The sequence below is a fragment of the Apium graveolens genome, chromosome 6 (genome assembly GCF_009905375.1).
Source record: "Apium graveolens cultivar Ventura chromosome 6, ASM990537v1, whole genome shotgun sequence".
Taxonomy (NCBI): Eukaryota; Viridiplantae; Streptophyta; class Magnoliopsida; order Apiales; family Apiaceae; genus Apium; species Apium graveolens.
Genome location: NC_133652.1, coordinates 132745476 through 132764303, shown reverse-complemented (window position 1 = coordinate 132764303; position 18828 = coordinate 132745476). Strand labels below are relative to the sequence as shown.

The 18828-nt window shown below is 37.0% G+C and overlaps 1 pseudogene; it reads right to left on the bottom strand.

Annotated features, from left to right (window-relative positions):
- Positions 1-1377: 1377 nt before the first annotated feature.
- Positions 1378-3671, bottom strand: LOC141668141 (transcription factor TCP8-like; annotated as a pseudogene).
- Between the last annotated feature and the right edge of the window lie 15157 nt (positions 3672-18828).

The window sequence follows — 18828 nt, the reverse complement described above, 5'->3', positions numbered from 1 at the left end:
GGACTGATACATGTTCATTTCAATTATTATTTCATAATACAGTGATATATATATGAATGTTCATAATTTTATATGTATAAAATGGGTTTGAAGTAAAGAAATAGTTGGAGAAGAAATAATAATTTGAAGTGAAAAAGGTGAAAATTTAAAATAGAATTATTTTAAATAGAGAAACTGTTGGAAATGGCCCAATACATTAATTTTGAAATCTGATGTTACAAACTTGATGCAAATCTCGGTGGACAGTAACTTTTAGTAATAAAAAAATAGAAATAATTACAGTTCACGCATACCCTTAAAATAGGCCCTGATAACTTAGTTTTGTCTAATTTATACTGTCAGATTAGAAGTAAAATGAATATGTTGTTGCATCAAATTTAAGTTGATTTGAGAACTTGACTGTGACCATGTACGAATCTCGGCTGTATTACTACGGAGTACAACAAAAGGGCACAATTAAATTTGTTGACACGGCACTGTATCATTTTTAACTTATTTTTCAAAATATTTTAGCACAAATTTACGAGAAATGTTAGAGTTTGTCGAAACCCTTATCAAATGATGATATTATTATATTATTGGTCTAATAATTCATAAATAAAATAAATCCCAGCGCAAACATAATATATGAGTTCCACGACTAACAAACCGTGCACGTGTCATTTGATTTATCAATTAAGATTTATTTCCAGATTAATAGGTCTTCAAATCGTTCATTTGAAAAAATTGAAACCCTTAGCATATTCGACTAAATTTGATTCCGGAATTAGTAATAGTGGAACTGAAAGTTTGCATTGCCAATAAACCAATTTGTTACCTTTTGTATAAAATTCAAAATCTATTTCTCATTCCACAGATGTACCCAAATAGGCTAGGCAATCTTGGGACCGGTACTAGTCAAGATCAAAACTTGGCTCAGTGCAAAAAATAAAATAAAGGGTACTAGTAATATTTTGAGGGGACCATTTCTAAACAAAACACAATAAATGTGATGAAAATGATTATTTAGTGAAAATGAGGTAGTCATCTGAATGACTGTACAGGTCAATAACAAATGTCAGTATCAGTTGGTGTGTGTGTGTGAATGCAGTAGTATCTTGCAGAAACATGTGAATGAAGAAGAACCAACAGTGTTGAGTCAACTCAGCAGCTATTTAGTCCAAACTCAGTGAGTCATTAACATGGTTTAATCGCTGCTGGTTTACTAGATCGTTGCTTTTTAGAGCTTAAGCAGACCCACATGATACTAATCAACAAAAAAGTCACCAATGGTGAGCAAAAAGTGGAGAAGGAAAAATAGAATGCAAAGGTCTTTTTCTTGATCAAATTTTCCATGTGAATACAAAAAAGCAATAGTTTTATATGCTACGATGTGCAAAAAGGAAAGATCAAATCTTGGAATTTAAATAAATAAATAACTTAATTATCACTCCGATTATCTTAACCTCCTGGTTTTCTTATGCCTTTCGTACAGCTAAATCAAGTAGTAAATTACATACTACTCCTACCAAGCACAAGCCCATAAACCCTCCTATACAGTCTTCTCTCTTCACTCCTACTAGTGTCTCTTAATTTTGGACCAAACTAACAATTAAATTACAACTCAAATTCTCCACAAAATCAAATAAAAAAATCAAGAAAATAGTGACAAGCAAAATACATATAGATTGACAACTAATTACCTTTCTCGATCCTCAAACACCCACATTACTTCATCTCAGATTTACCTCCCAAAGTTGAACAAGATTCACAAACTCAAACCCTGCCATAATGCAAATATAACACATTAATTTAACAAATAACTTAGTTTACTTCATGCTACAACCTTAATTAATTGCATAATTAACAAACATGTATATGTTCAATAATGACTAACCAGCACAAAGTTGAAATTTTATCACTAAGAACTGTTTGGGTCCTCATCTCCACTATCTTCAGCCTGAGAGTGTTGATGTTGCTGCTGCTGGTGCTGTTGTTGTGTATGATGCAATGGATGATTTTGGTCCAAGTTCATATTAAAACCACCTCTGGGATAAGCATTTAGAGCAGCCAACATCCCCAAATTTGTATCATTCATTCCTAACCCGAGATGCTGAGACGGTTGTTGTTGTTGCTGCTGCTGCTGCTGCATCAACATTGAGCCTAGTTGCAACGGATTAGCTCGTCCGCCTTGAAATTCAATATTACCCGGAACATTAAACCTAGGCATAAAATTCAACGGCGCTTGAATAGTATTACTGTTCACAGGTTGTGGCGTAGCAAAAGGCCACATCTGAGGTTGATCAGACTGAGCACCACCACCTCCTGTGGCTGTTGCTACGCCACTGCCAGCACTAGCAGTGAAAGGCAACATCCAGAACGTATTACCGCTTCCACTGCTAGCTGCTGGAGCTACTGCCCACATAGCGGTAGCTGGCACCATATTTGTATGGTGCTGCTGCCTAGAAGACCCGGCTTCTTGTTGCTTAGGCAAGCCCTTAAAATGCTTATTAGACGGTGAGCTCGATTCTCCATCAACATCTCCTCCTTGTCCTTGCCCTTGTCCGTCTTCTTTAAACAAATCTTCGCGAAATCTTTTTCTCATGTAGTCCTCATTTCCGCCCTCATCACCACCACCAGTACCACCACTATCACCAGTAACTGAAATTCCAGCCATTTGTTCAGGAGTCAAAATATGCGGGGATTGTTGATGAGGATGATGAAAACCTAACATATGAGAAAACCCTTCTTCATAGGGATGATGCGCGAGTGCTAAAGCGCCATGGAAAGTGTGCGGTGCTGATTTTGAAAGCGGTGCCGAGAGTGTTGAGCCACTAGACCTTAAAGAAACGTTGAGTGTCGAAAAATTGGCAGGTATAGTTCCTGTTCCGGTGGCAGCAATGATAGCAGGCTCAGCTTGTTGTAGTAGCCACTCAATTGTTTCACCATCTGATTTATGTCCAAGTTCTCGTGTTAGTTGAAACACTCTGGCGGCGCAAGTCGCCGGCATTCGAATACGACGGCCACGGCCGTCGACTTTAGTGTGTCGGTCTTTAGTGGATCTTTTGGCGACAGTGGTGACTTTTTTGAAGTGTCGGTGGGTTCGGATCTTGTGGTGGAGATGGCTAGAGAAGCGTCGATGATTGCCAGTGGTTGTGCGGAGGGAGTTGAGGTGGAGGCGGCGGCGGTGGTGGAAGTAGAAGGGGTATGTGGAGTTGAAGTTTGGTTTGGTGGGGTGGTTTCATTAGGTTGGATAGAAGTGGGGTCCATGTTGAAAGATGAAGAAGATCTGTTGTCATATTGATTGTGGTGGAGATGGTGGTGTTGAGTGGTGGTGGGAGTGGAGGAGTTGGTGGTGGTGGCTTGGTTTTTGTTGTTGTTTTTTTGGGAATCTGTGAGGTCCATTGTTTGATATTTCATGGTGAGTATTATCAACAAGAGAGGTGGGTTTTTGTGGGGTGGGGGAGTGGGGTGAGGGGTCGGGGTGGTTTTAATTTTCAATGTTTGGCTTTCTGTTTTGTTTCCTTATAGTTTTGGTTGATGATTGATTTTGATTTTGATTTTGATTTTGATGAACCCCATCTCTCTGATCCTTTTGTAAAATTTATCCTCAATTCTTGAATTTTTTGGCTTATTTTTAGTGACAGAATTTAGGAGAAGCCTTATAAAGTTCTTGCATGATAATGGACCTACTATGAGACTATGAGTGTGTTTGTGGGTGCTGCTTATTGACTTGTGTTTCTTTGCTTTCTCTATTGATGCACAGGCACAACACAAACAGGAGAGAAGAGGTATTAATTTGCTTGATACCGGGAAATAATAGGGGCGGTTACTCATTTGTAATTTAGTGTTAATATATTTAAGATTCGTTACTTATTTGTCGTTCATTCATTATATTTATCAGACTGCATAATTTGTCACTTGTTATTTATAGGTTAATATTTATCAAACGGTACAATTCGTTACATGTTTACCGTTCATTAATTATATATTTCTTAGATTATACAATCCATTACTCATTTGTGGTTCAACAAATTATTTGCTTGAGTCTTAGTCCTTAATCCGTTCGCTATCTCCGTTCGCTATTTCAACATAATATTACCCCTCGATTCTTATGTACGAGATCCATAATTAGAAGGAACAAAATGAGTTGAGTTATTTAAATTGAATTTTGGAAAATGCATTTCTGTTTAAGTAGATAAAAAGAGATGAGCATCTATGAATATTGTGGATGGAAAGAGATAAGGGTTGTGACTTGTGGTATAGATATACATATATCAAATGAGATTTACATTAGAATTTGAAATTTTGGTCAAAAATGTTAGAAGTTTTAGTATGTCAGCAAGCAAAGTTTAGCAAGTATGCAGATGGGAAAAGGTATACAAAACCAAACTGAGTTTAGGTTGTTGTTTTGAATAGAAACACAAACTTGTCTTTCATCACAAAGCATAATTTAAGCAGAAATGGTCATCTAGTGAGGCCAAAAACTCTGTCTCTTTCCTCTATAAGAGACCACCCCATGTAACAACATGATATCCATCAGAGATTCTCAAAGCCTTATCTCAACAAAATTTCAAACTTCACACCTAGAAGATTACCACATTGCTGAATGCTAACATATACACATACGGCCACACATTAATTTGAATATATACATAGAAGTGTCACGTACAACACAACCATTATTGCAACATATTATATCGTTCTTAACAAAAATCATTTGTCAAGGACCCGTACTCATACAAACGTTCATATGTATGTTTAATTGTGTATGCTTGGATACCCACTGCAACTGCAATGGTGCTGGTAAGAGCAACAGTTGCAGGACAGGAACCGCAGAACAATAGCACTTGTTACAAGTTACAACCATGCAACTGCACCCCATATCTCTAATGACCAATTTACCATCATACAGTTCACATAAAAACACAAACTTTGATTTGTTGTCTAAGTGTGACAGTGTGTATATAAACTATACAGTAAGATAATGGGATTTTTTAGTAGTTAAATTAATATCTTGATAATAGTAATTTATAAATTTAAAAGATTTTTGTATGTTAAAAAAGATGAAAATGGAAGTCCAGGGTGGCAGATAGACACCACAGGTAGCATCAGATAAAAGCATCTAATGCTGTAGGACAGCTCATTTCTAGTCCCAGCCCCACTCTTTGTTTTTTTTCTCCTTATTATTCACTGTTTACCCTTCCTTTTCTTTTGTTTTCTTCTTTATTCCGAAAACATTACAAATATTAGTACAAATTTAAATTTGAGAGTGTGTATAAGCAGAATGCCTCGGTCCTAATTCCCACAACATAAAACTAAATAGAAATACTCCAATCATTTAGAGCAAGTCCAATACAAGGTTTAAAATAGCTATAATTATTGCTATAATTTAGTATCAAAAAATGTTTAAAAGAAAATTTCAACTCCAATATTAAATGCATTTTGAAATCAAATATTAACTTATTTGTCTAAATTTTGTCACTTTACCCTAAGTTTCATTTAAAATACACATGCATCTTATTTGTACTAGTATGATGACTTGGTTAGATGCATAAATACATCTTTGGTTTCAAATTTAGAATAAAAAATGCATATATGTATATTTACATCCAAGTATAAAATTTCTTTGGAGTTGAAATTTTGACATTTGATTTCAAATTATAGAAATAACTTCATTTATAATATTGCATTGGACTTGCTCACAAAAAAATGTTGAATTCATGGTTTTATTTATTAGTAAAGATACATTTTTTACATCTAAATTTGTGCTAAATTTTTGACAAATCCTTGAAAAAACTAACTATTCGTGAATGAAAAAATTTGTTTTCATTATTGAAAATAATCGAACAAGACAAGTGGAGGAGTTTCACAAATAATAGACGTAACATATATTTTAAAAATATTATACCAAAATAGATATAAAATGACGTAACATATTTTAACGAATGCATACGCAGAATGCCGTATTTTATGAGAAATTAAAGTTATCATTTATAAAGTACTTTTTAAAAAATCATAATAATATTTAGGACATCCAGTATTTCCTATTTTGAATAAAACTAAACATATTTTGACATGCATCTTCACATAATGTTTGTATAGTTACAGAGGTCTTGTTGACAATTGAGGACACATATGTATGTTTCATTTTTACTTCTTCCATCTCCCACATTTTTAATTCAAAAATTCAAATTTCGGTAACTTTGTTCCAAATTTCTGACAAATTCTAACAATTTCTAAAAATTTCTTGTAATATTTGTAAAAATATCTAAAATTATATATTTAATTAACGAAAAATAAATTCATTTTATTAATTAATATATAAAACATCGTTAACATTAATTAATTAATCACAATCAATTTTAAATCTAATAATTTAAAGTATATTAATAAGAAAACAATTATTTTATATTAAATTAAATTTAAATATCATCCAAATTTGAATCATTACTATTTACTGATTTAAATTTAAATCACCATTTGAATTACTTTTGAAGAAAAAATTGATATAATCTACCTAAAATTTAAATATTTGGATCACGGTTTGATATGTGAGAACTATAAGAACATGTTAAACATGGCCTAACTCAAAGCACTTACTCTTAAGTAGGAACCTAATTTGCTTTTGACCCTTAAAACCATGAACAAGAAAAGGACAGTTTTGTCTATTTCTTACTTACAATATTCATCGGCTTAGAGGGTGCGGTAATGATCTCACCCATATTATTAATTAAATATGTAGTGTGTTACTATTAAAAAGTTAATTATGAACAATTAAGCCAGACTGTTCCACCTGGACCCACTTTGTTTAAAGTATACTACTAAGTACTAACTAATATAATCATCATGAAATAAAGGGAATATTTAAAATCCATACAAACCCCACTCACACCCTCATCCTAATTATACTTTAGTCCAATTTTATATACTGCGCAATCTTTATCTAATAAAAATCAGAATTTGTTTTCAGAAGACAAATCCGGTAGTTTCTTGGGCATTTGTATTGTATGGATTGGCCGACCAACGTCACCGAACAGAATCCAAATAATTGAAAATATTATATAAATTAATTCGAACACATTTTTACAAATGAATTAAATCAAAATTGACTTATTGTTCGAACCGATTCCAAAGCAAAATAACCGAATTTTCATTAATTTCAAAATTAAATTATTAATTTTGAATATAATTATCTTACTTCAAATTGATTTATTTTGACTATGTTTTTAGGTATACATGATGATTAATTAGGGATAACAAATTAGCTAAAAAGGATTTTTTTTATTAAGAATAAATCATTTTTACGTTCAACTATATACTACAAATTAGTAAATGATATATTAGTAAAATAACCAAAGTATCATGTATAGTTAGACAAATGAATAATATAATATAACATAATATATATTCTAGAAAATGTTATAATATAATTGTAATTTATTAATATTCGTTCAATTTTGTAATTAGATCTTACTATTTTAGATGTTAAATATAGGAACAGAGAGCATCACATTTTACACCTGAGGAACGTTTATTATTTAAGATGTTAAAAACCGAAACCGAATCTGAGAATCAAAATTTAATTAAAAAGGAAACATAAAGCAAATTTAAATTATGAAAGATCCAAATTATAATAAAATTTTGATTAGGTTTGATCCTCATCTCGAACTTAAAAATTCACTCATATCCTGCAAGGGAACGTTCTACAACAACCGTTTGTTGTAGACCGAGATTTAACAAACGCCTTTTCCATCGTTGGATGGGGATTGGGCAGCTGGGATTAGGGGCGGACCGCGGAAATTTTCCGCGGTTGGTAGGACGGACCGCTGAAATTTTTCGCGGTTGGGAGGATTACTCCCTTATCCCTAGCAGCAACCCAACATCCTCCCACTCACCACACAAACCAACAAAAATTCACAACAAAAACTCCACTTGGAGAGTGATCAATTTAGGCGATTTTTGGGCATTTTCATCAAGAAATTCAAGTACTTTTGTCAATTCAAGGTATATTTTTTGTTTTCAATTTCACATTTTCATGGCGGATAATTTATTTGCTCTCATAAACGTAAAAATGAAAAAAAGAAGAGGCTATTGATCATATTTTACATCTTAATGATTTAAATACTAGTGAAGAACCTAAAACCCTTGTATTTGTTGAAGATGATGATTTTGTAGATAAAAATGAGAAATTTATTAATTTAGATGATGATTTGGTTGATGTTGAGGATGAAAATGAGGAAAAATGAGGTTGAAAATGATAATGATAATGTTGAGGGTGAGGATGAAGATGATAATGTAGAGGATGCAAATATGTATGAAAGTGTTGAGGGAAGAAGCTCCATATTTGAATCAAAATTTTCAAAGTGTGGATGTGGTCGGATCATTTTTTTGGGGCTTATGCTTTACGAAATGGATTTGCTATTAAAATTCAAGCGAGCCATCGTAATAAAGACAATAAGATATATAGTCGTTTATATGTTTGTAGGCTTTATGGAAAAAGTGTCGTCGCCGAGAGTAGTCAAAATAAACGGCGTAGAGAGGTTCTTCCTAAAAGTGAGTGCAAGGTGAGGATGTATGTCAATTATCAAAAGAAAAAACTTCTTTGGGAGGTAACTAGCCTTGAATTGGTACACAACCACGGTCTTGTTTCCCCTATTAAGATGAGTTTGGTACAACGCGAAAGACATGTCAACACCGCTACCCGTAATTTGATTAAAATGGTTTATGATTCGGGGGTTCTTAATTGCCAAGTGATGAATGTGATTGGTAACATTAATTGAGGCAATGATAAAGTTGGTTTCAATGTTCAACATGTTAGGAATGTGTTAAAAAATGAGAGGAAGAAAAGGTTTGAGATTAGTGATGCCCAAGCGGGGTTGGACTTGTTGCATAGGTTGAATGAAGAAAGTGGTTTTAAATATTTTATTAGGACCGAAGTTAATGAAGAGAATCGTTTGAAGTGTCTAGTATGGATTGATCCGAGATATTTAATGGCCTACCAAAATTTGGCTATGTTGTGGCTTTTGATACCACTTATCGGACAAATAGATATGCAATGCCATTTGTCCCATTTACCGGAGTCATTCATCATTATCAATCGGTGATTTTCGGGTTTGCATTGATGCGGGATGAACACGCGTCGACTTTTGAGTGGATTCTTCGTAGTTGGCTTGAAGGTGCGGGGAATAAGCCTCCATTGACTAGAATCACGGATCAAGATCAAGCCATGGCAAGCGCTATTGCGGATGTACTCCCGAATACTACCCATTTATTGTGTTCTTGGCACATAAGTCAAAAATTCCCCAAGAAATTAGCTCATTATTATTTGGCTTTTCCGGAATTCAAGACGGACTTCAACCATTATATTTATAAATCTCGCACCGAATGTATTTTTGAGGCTAGATGGGCATCGTTTGTGGAAAAGTATCACTTGCAAGAGCATAAATGGTTAAATGGGTTATATGAGTTGAAGCGCAGGTGGATTCTTGCATATACTAGAAACACATTTTCGGCATTTCAAAATAGTACATCGAGGAGCGAGGGGATGAATTCTTTCTTTGATAAGTATGTGAGTTCGGCAACGGGTATTCATTGAAAATGCCCAAAAGCATTGAGAAGGCAATTCACGAGGGAGAAGGAAGAAGATTATGTCACGATTAATCTAAACGTCCCATGAAAATGCATACCACATTGGAGCATCATGTTTCTTGTATTTACACTAAGGAAATGTTTAGAAGATTTCAAGATTAATTAGTTCAGTCTTCAAAATACTTTGTTGAAAAAGACCGACGAGCTTGTGAAGAAGGGGAGATAATGGGGGATGTCTATATGTACTATAGTTGTTATAGGCTCATGTCCGAGCCTACAAGAAGAAATATTTATTTTGTGGCATTCGAGAAAGCAAGCTTTTTGGGAATGTGTATGTATAGAATGGTTGAACATTCGGGGCTACCTTATAGACACCTATTGGCGGTATTCACTAAGAAACGGGTTTCGAAAATTCCCCCCATATTTCATAAACTCAAGGTGGACAATGCATGCCAATAGAGTTGATGGTGTGTTGCCTTACGATTTGGATGTTGGACAAAGTCATGAGATGACCTCAACCGATTGATTTAATAGGTTGACAATATTAACCATGAGTTTTTATCAAAGTAGCATTGCATTCAAGGAAGGGTATGATTATGCCGTTGGAGTGATGAATCGAGAAATACCAATTCTCGAAAGAATGAGCGTTGATGGAATTAAATCTTACGAAAGCAATTCTCATGCTCCAAATACAAGTGCTCATGAAGAACCAATTCTTGACCCTATGTTGAGTGGCATTTATGACACTTTATTATGCTCTAATAAGCTTTGGATTGATGCATTTGTACTCAAGTTTGTAAGTGTTATAACGTGTTTTCTAGTATTTTTGCATTTCAGGCATTAATCTGTGAATCAGGTGAATTAGCATTGTTTTGGTGCTAATATGGTGTCTAGGTGGTGTTGGAATAAAAGTTCGTTGAAGCCGGCTCGAAGCTGCAAGATAAAGAAAAAGTAAAGAAGTTATTTCTGGCAGAAGCCCAGCGCGCCCGCGCTGAACAAGCGCGCGGCCGCGCCGAAGTACAGAAAGCCAGCGCGCCCGCGCTGATGAAGCGCGCTGGCCGCGCCGTATCGGGATAATAAAATCCTGATTCTATTATAATTTTGTTTTCTGGACTCCTGGGTTGATTGGACTGCTATATATTGATAACTCAAGATCGTTTTTTAATAAGGAGACTTACCAGAGCACAAGGAGAAGACGACAAGAGACCTATAGCACAATTCAATAAAGACGAAGACGATCTAGTTTATTCTTGTAAATCTTCGTTTTGAGTTGTAATCTAGGATGCTCGTTTCTTGTTTTGTTGAACCTATACTCTTGTTTGTACTTGGTTTTATTTATTCATTATAAAGACTACGTTTTATATACCATGCTTTCATTGGAACCCACGTTGATGATGAGTCCGATTATGGGCTAATCGTTATAGTGGGGTTCTAGCGGATTTATTTATGGATTTCTTTAGTTAAATTGTTGATGCCTTAGTATGTGGTGATTGTATGATATCCTAGTGTTGGTTTTGCGTATTCGTCTTATGAGCGCCGCGAACTTATAAGATAGTGTGTTAATTCTTAATGAAGCGAAAGTGAATTTAAGGATTTAGAACTTGTCATGCTAGCATAGGTTCATGTATTGTCATGCATGATTCGTAGGTAATTTTAACCATCTTACTTGCCCTGTGTAATCAAGTTAGATAACTTGTGCTTAAACCGTTATGTTGTCAAATTCTATAGACATATATGGTCTCAATATAATTGGTGTTTATTCAGATTCTATCTCTTTTGTGGATGTCTGGTAGTATGGTACTTGTGCAACGAAAGTTGGCGTTTATCAGTTTCGTGTTATCTTATTAGTATCATCACCATTGCATGCTAAGATTAAGAACAATAAGGCTATTGAATGAAGTATTAAATGAAGTTAGAATCCCATGTTTGTCATACTTATTAATTCAATCAATCTTATTCTTGTAGTTATAGTTATTAGTTTAATTCTTAGTTATAAACAACCTCACTGCTTTATCGTCTTAGCATTGAATAATAATCATACATTGTTGCTTAAGTGTGTGAATTAATTATTTAACCAATACAGTCTCTGTGGGAACGAACTAGAAAAGATTTTATACTACTTGCAAACTTGTACTCGGACATTGTTACTTATCTGTTTCCTTGTCTTATTTTAGGTACTCTAGCGAGAGTGTATATATACGCGTTCGCGTACTCGTAAGAGAACACTGGATAAAGCCGAGGAAGAAGTTGTGGTAGTTCGTAAGGAAGTTTTTGAGGAAGAAAAGAAGGTAGAAGAAGAGAAAGTCGAAGAACCAGTTATAGTAGCGATGGGAGATCAAGCAGAAAATCTGAAGGCCATGAAAAATCAAATTGGGCAAATTGCCAATGTCTTGCTAAATCGTCAGACTGGTATATTACCTAGTGACACTGAAGTGCTAGGAAAGAGGAAAGCTAAGGAGCAGGTAAAGGCAATCACTTTAAGATCTGGAAAGGTTGCGAATCCCGAACAAACTCAAGAGTTGACTAAAGAAGTTGGGGCTGAGAAAGAAGTAGTGCAGCGGGATGAAGAAGTGGGACCAAGGAAGACTACTATTGAGCACACTTCGCCTGAGGGTAATACAGGGGAGAAACAAATCTATCCTCCACCGCCTTTCCCCAAGCGGTTGCAGAAGAAAAAGCTGGACAAGCAATTTGAGAAGTTTCTGGAGGTGTTCAAGAAACTTCATATCAACATACCTTTTGCCGAGGCTCTCGAGCAGATGCCTAGTTATGCAAAATTTATGAAAGGTATTCTCTCTCGAAAGGTGAAGCTAGTTGATTTAGAGACAGTCACTCTCATGGAGGAATGCAGTGCTGTGATGCAACAGAAGTTGCCTCCGAAGCTTAAAGATCCAGGAAGCTTCACTATTCCATGTACTATTGGAAAAGTGTCTTTTGACAGATGCTTATGTGATTTGGGAGCTAGCATCAATCTGATGCCTTTGTCAATTTTTAAGCAGTTGAATTTACCTGATCGCAAACCGACTTATATGACCTTGCAGTTGGTCAACCGTTCTATTACATATCCGCGAGCTATTGTAGAGGATGTCTTGTTCAAGGTTGATAAACAAATCTTTCCTGCTGATTTCATAATTCTTGATTTCGAGGAGGATAAGAAGATTCCCATAATCTTGGGAAGACCTTTCTTGGCGACTGGCCGAACCTTGATAGATGTACAGAAGGGTGAGCTCACCATGAGAGTTCTGGATCAGGATGTTACTTTTAATGTGTTCAATGCTATGAAATTCCCTACTGATAATGAGGAGTGCTTAAAAGTGGAGTTGGCCGATTCGGTGGTCATCTCGGAACTTGATCAATTACTAAGGTCTGATGCCTTAGAAAAGGCCTTATTGGGGAATTCAGAGAGTGAAGATGACGAAGGGGAAGAACAATTGCAATATTTGAATGCTTCTCCCAAGAAAAGGAAAATCGATATGCCTTTTGAATCTCTTGGAATGGAGGAATTGAAAAAAACTCCTAAACGCCTCAAGCCTTCTATTGAGGAAGCTCCCACTCTTGAGCTTAAGCCTTTACCTGAATATTTGAGGTATGCATTTTTAGGTGATGCATCTACTCTGCCTGTTATTATTGCATCTGACCTTTCAGGTAGTGATGAGGAAAAGCTTTTGAGGATCCTGAGAGAGTTCAAGTCGGCAATCAGATGAACTATAGCAGATATCAAGGGAATCAACCCTTCTTACTGTATGCATAAAATTCTGCTAGAAGAAATAGCAAATCTACGGTCAAGCAGCAAAGAAGACTTAATCCTATCATGAAGGAAGTAGTGAAGAAAGAAATTCTTAAGTGGCTAGATGCAGGGATCATCTACCCTATCTCTGACAGTTCATGGGTAAGCCCAGTTCAATGTGTACCAAAGAAAGGTGGAATTACTGTGGTAGGAAATGAGAAGAATGAGCTTATTCCTACAAGGACAGTCACAGGGTGGAGAGTTTGCATGGACTACAGGAAGCTAAACAAAGCCACTAGGAGGAATCACTTCCCCTTGTCCTTCATTGATCAGATGCTTGACAGGTTGGTCGGTCTTGAGTACTATTGTCTTCTGGATGCTTATTCGGGTTATAATCAGATTTGTATCGCTCCAGAAGATCAAGAGAAAACTACCTTCACTTGTCCATTTGGTACTTTCGCTTTCAGGTGAGTTTTTTTTGGTCTGTGTGGTGCGCCAACTACATTTCAGAGATGTATGATGGCCATCTTTTCTGACATGATTTGACAAAATGTGGAGGTGTTCATGGACAACTTTTCAGTCTTTGGCGATTCTTTTGATGAATGCTTGCAAAATTTTGGACATGTTCTCAAGAGGTGTGTTTTTCTCTCAAAAAGGACTTTTTCTCGTCTCAAAAAAGGACTTTTTCTGGTTTTTTTGTGTTTTTCTCTTTTCTTCTTGATTCTTCTACCTACTAATGTACAACATACTTGGGTTGCCTCCCAAGAAGCGCTTCTTTTACATCGTTAGCTCGACGTAAAATCTTGTGATCAAATGGACAATAAAACGACACTAACCACCTCGGGGTTTGCCGTGTCACCATAATAATGCTTCAATCTCTGACCATTTACCTTGAATGCTTGGCCCGGGTCATTCTCAAAAATTTCCACCGCTCCATGTGGAAACCCAGTTTTGACAATAAACGGCCCTGACCATTTTGACTTCAACTTTTCAGGAAAAAGACAGAGACGAGAGTTGAATAAAAGAACTTATTGCCCCGACACAAATGACTTGAGCACTAGACCCCTATCGTGCCACGTCTTGACTTTCTCCTTATACATTTTGTTGTTCTCATAAGCTTGAAATCGAAACTCGTCAAGTTCATTCAATTGAAGCATCCTCTTCTTTTTAGCCGCATCCAAGTCCAGATTCAACTTCTTCAAAGCCCAATATGCCTTATGCCCGAGCTCCACAGGCAAATAACACCCCTTACCATAAACTAACTGAAATGGCAACATTCCCAATGGAGTCTTATATGTTGTTCTATACGCCCATACAGCTTCATCAAGCTTCAAAGACCAATCCTTCCTTGATGGACACACCACTTTCTCCAAATGCATTTGATCTCTATGTTAGATACCTCAACTTGACCATTCATTTGAGGATTATAAGCCGTAGCAATGCGATGATTCACATTATACCTTTTTATCATAGCAGTGAACTTGCGATTACAAAAATACAACCCCCTCGTCACTAATTATAACTCTTAGAGTTCCAAACTTGTGAATATCTGCTTGTGAAAAAAATTAAGCACCACTTTCGCATCGTTCATTGGCAACGCCTTAACTTCAACCCATTTTGACACGTAATCAACCACCAACAAGATATACTGATTGTTACAAGATGAGACAAATGGCCCCATGAAGTCAATTCCCCAAACATCGAAGACCTCAACCTCGAGAAGCACGTTAAGAGGCATCTCATCCCTCTTAGACATATTACCCACACGTTGACATCGATCACATTTCAAAACAAACTGATGAGCATCTTTAAACAACATCGGCCAAAAGAAACCTGCATGAAGAACACGAGCTGCTGTCTTTTCTCCACCATAATGTCCTCCATAAGTCGTTGAGTGGCAATCTCGCAAGATCCCCCCCGTTTCGTTGTACGAAATACATCTCCTGATGACTTGGTCAACTCCTTGGTGAAAAAGAAACGACTCATCCCACATATACCACTTCACCTCATGTAGAAACTTCTTCCTTTGAGAATAAGATAAGTCGGGAGGCATGATATTACTCATTAGGTAGTTCACAATGTCTGCAAACCATGGTTCTTCTTCTTGCACTTCAAACAGTTGCTCTTCGGGAAAAGACTCATTTATCAATGTCTTATCCAATGAAGTAGCATTAGGATTTTCTAAATGCGGGAGATGATCAACGAATTGATTTTCAGTTCCTTTTATGTCCTTGATCTCTAGTTCAAATTCTTGGAGCAAAAGAACCCATCTAATCAATCTAGGCTTCGAGTCCTTTTTTGAGACGGGATATCGGATTGCAGCATGATCCGTGAAAACTGTCACCTTAGTCCCAAGTAGGTAAGATCAAAATTTCTCAAAACCATAGACAATAGCCAAAAGTTCTTTTTACGTAGTAGTATAATTCAGTTGGGCACCATTTAGGGTCTTACTAGAATAGTAGACCACATGAAATATGTTGTTCTTCCTTTGCCCGAGAACTGCTCCAACTGCATAGTCACTTGCATCGCACATCATCTCAAAATGATCTTTCCAATCAGGTACAGTTCTGAATGGTGCCATGATTAGACTCTTCTTCAATGTCTCAAAAGCTGCAAGGCACTCGTTATCAAACTTGAAAGGAACATCTTTCTCTAACAGACTGCACAATGGATTCAAAATTTTCGAGAAGTCTTTGATGAAACGCCTGTAGAAACCCGCATGACCAAGAAAACTGTGAATTCCCTTAATAGAAATGGGTGAAGGAAGATTCTCAATGACTCCCACCTTGGCCTTATCCACCTCAAGACCCTTACTAGAAACTTTGTACCCGAGAATGATGCCATGTCGCACCATAAAGTGACATTTTTCCCAATTGAGAACCAGATTGGTCTCAACACACCTCTTGAGAACATGTCCAAAATTTTGCAAGCATTCATCAAAAAAATTGTCAAAGACTGAAAAGTCATCCATGAACACCTCCACATTCTTTCCAATCATGTCAGAAAAGATGGCCATCATACATCTCTGAAATATGGTTGGCGCACCACACAGACCAAAAGAAACTCGTTTGAAGGCGAAAGTACCAAATTGACAAGTGAAGGTAGTTTTCTCCTGATCTTCTAGAGCGATACAAATTTGATTGTAACCCGAATAACCATCCAGAAGACAATAGTACTCAAGACCGACCAACTTGTCAAGCATCTGATCAATGAAGGACAAGGGGAAGTGATCCCTCCTAGTGGCTTTGTTTAGCTTCCTGTAGTCCATGCAAACTCTCCACCCCGTGACTGTCCTTGTAGGAATAAGCTCATTTTTCCCATTTGCCACCACAGTAATTCCACTTTTCTTTGGCACACATTGAACCGGGCTTACCCATGAACTGTCAGAGATAGGGTAGATGATCCCTGCATCTAGCTACTTAAGAATTTATTTCTTCACTACTTCCTTCATGATAGGATTAAGTCTTCTTTGCTGCTCAACCGTAGATTTGCTATTTCCTATAGCAGAATTTTATGCAAACAGTAAGAAGGATTGATTCCCTTGATATCTGCTATAGTTCATCCGATTGCCGACTTGAACTCTCTCAGAATCCTCAAAAGCTTTTCCTCATCACTACCTGAAAGGTCAGATGCAATAATAACAGGCAGAGTAGATGCATCATCTAAAAATGCATACCTCAAATGTTCAGGTAAAGGCTTAAGCTCAAGAGTGGGAGCTTGCTCAATAGAAGGCTTGAGGCGTTTAGGAGTTTTGTTCAATTCCTCCATTCCAAGAGATTCAAAAGGCATATCGATTTTCCTTTTCCTGGGAGAAGCATTCAAATATTGCAATTGTTCTTCCCCTTCGTCATCTTCACTCTCTGAATTCCCCAATAAGGCTTTTTCTAAGGCATCAGACCTTTGTAATTGATCAAGTTCCGAGGTGACCACCTAATCGACCAACTCCACTTATAAGCACTCCTCATTATCAGTAGGGAATTTCATAGCATTGAACACATTAAAAGTAACATCCTGATCCAAAACTCTAATGGTGAGCTCACCCTTCTGCACATCTATCAAGGTTCGGCCAGTCGCCAAGAAAGGTCTTCCCAAGATTATGGAAATCTTCTTATCCTCCTCGAAATCAAGAATTATGAAATCAGCAGGAAATATTAGTTTATCAACCTTGACCAAGACATCCTCTATAATACCTCGCGGATATGTAATAGAACAGTCGATCAACTGCAAGGTCATATAAGTCGGTTTGTGATCAGGTAAATTCAACTGCTTAAAAATTGATAAAGGCATCAGATTGATGCTAGCTCCCAAGTCACATAAGCATCTGTCAAAAGATACTTTTCCAATAGTACATGGAATAGTGAAGCTTCCTGGATCTTTAAGCTTCGGAGACAACTTTTGTTGCATCACAACACTGCATTCTTCCGTGAGAGTGACTCTCTCTAAATCAACTAGCTTCACCTTCCGAGAGAGAATACCTTTCATAACCTCTGCATAACTAGGCATCTTCTCGAGAGCCTCGGCGAAAGGTATGTTGATATGAAGTTTCTTGAACACCTCCAAAAACTTCTCAAATTGCTTGTCCAGCTTTTTCTTCTGCAACCGCTTGGGGAAAGGCGGTGGAGGATAGATCTGTTTCTCCCATGTATTACCCTCGGGCGGAGTGTGCTCAACAGTAGTCTTCCTTGGTCCCACTTCTTCATCCCGCTGTACTACTTCTTTCTCAGCCCCAACTTCTTTAGTCAACTCTTGAGTTTGTTCGGGATTCACAACCTTTCCAGACCTTAAAGTGATTGCCTTTACCTGCTCCTTAGCTTCCCTATTTCCTAGCACTTCAGTGTCACTAGGTAATGTACCAGGCTGACGATTTAGCAAGACATTGGCAATTTGCCCAATTTGATTTTCCAAGGTCTTGATAGAAACATCTTGACTCTTGCACATAAGTTTCAACTCCTCTAATTCAGATTTTTTATTGGCTTGTTGCAGCTGGAGTTGCTGTGAGGTGCATACTGTGTTTGCTGAAAACCAGGGGGTTGTACTGTTTAGCTGGGTACTGCTGATAAGGCTGTTGAACCGCATTCTGAGCATTGCTCTAAATAAAATTAGGATGATTGCGGTTGTTGGAATGATAGATGGCTGGCACTGGTTAATACGATCGCTGGAAGTTGCTCACGAACTGAGCTGATTTACTAGAAATTGCGCACTGGTCAGTCTCATGGGCACCAGCACAAAGCTCACAGACACTAGCGATTTGATTTAATCCATAATTAGCCAAAGTGTCCACCTTCATCATCAAATCCTTAAGTTGGGCAGCGATAGAAGTAGCTATATCCAACTCCAGAATTCCTGCGACTTTCCCCTAAGTCAGTCTCTGGGAAGGATTCTGGTGCTCATTAGCAGCCATCAGTTCAATAAGTTCATAAGCTTCATCGTAGCTCTTAGCCCACAAGGCTCCTCCTGATGCTGCATCAAGCATGGGTCTAGAAGTAGCACCCAATCCATTGTAGAAGCAATTAGTAATCATCCAATCAGGC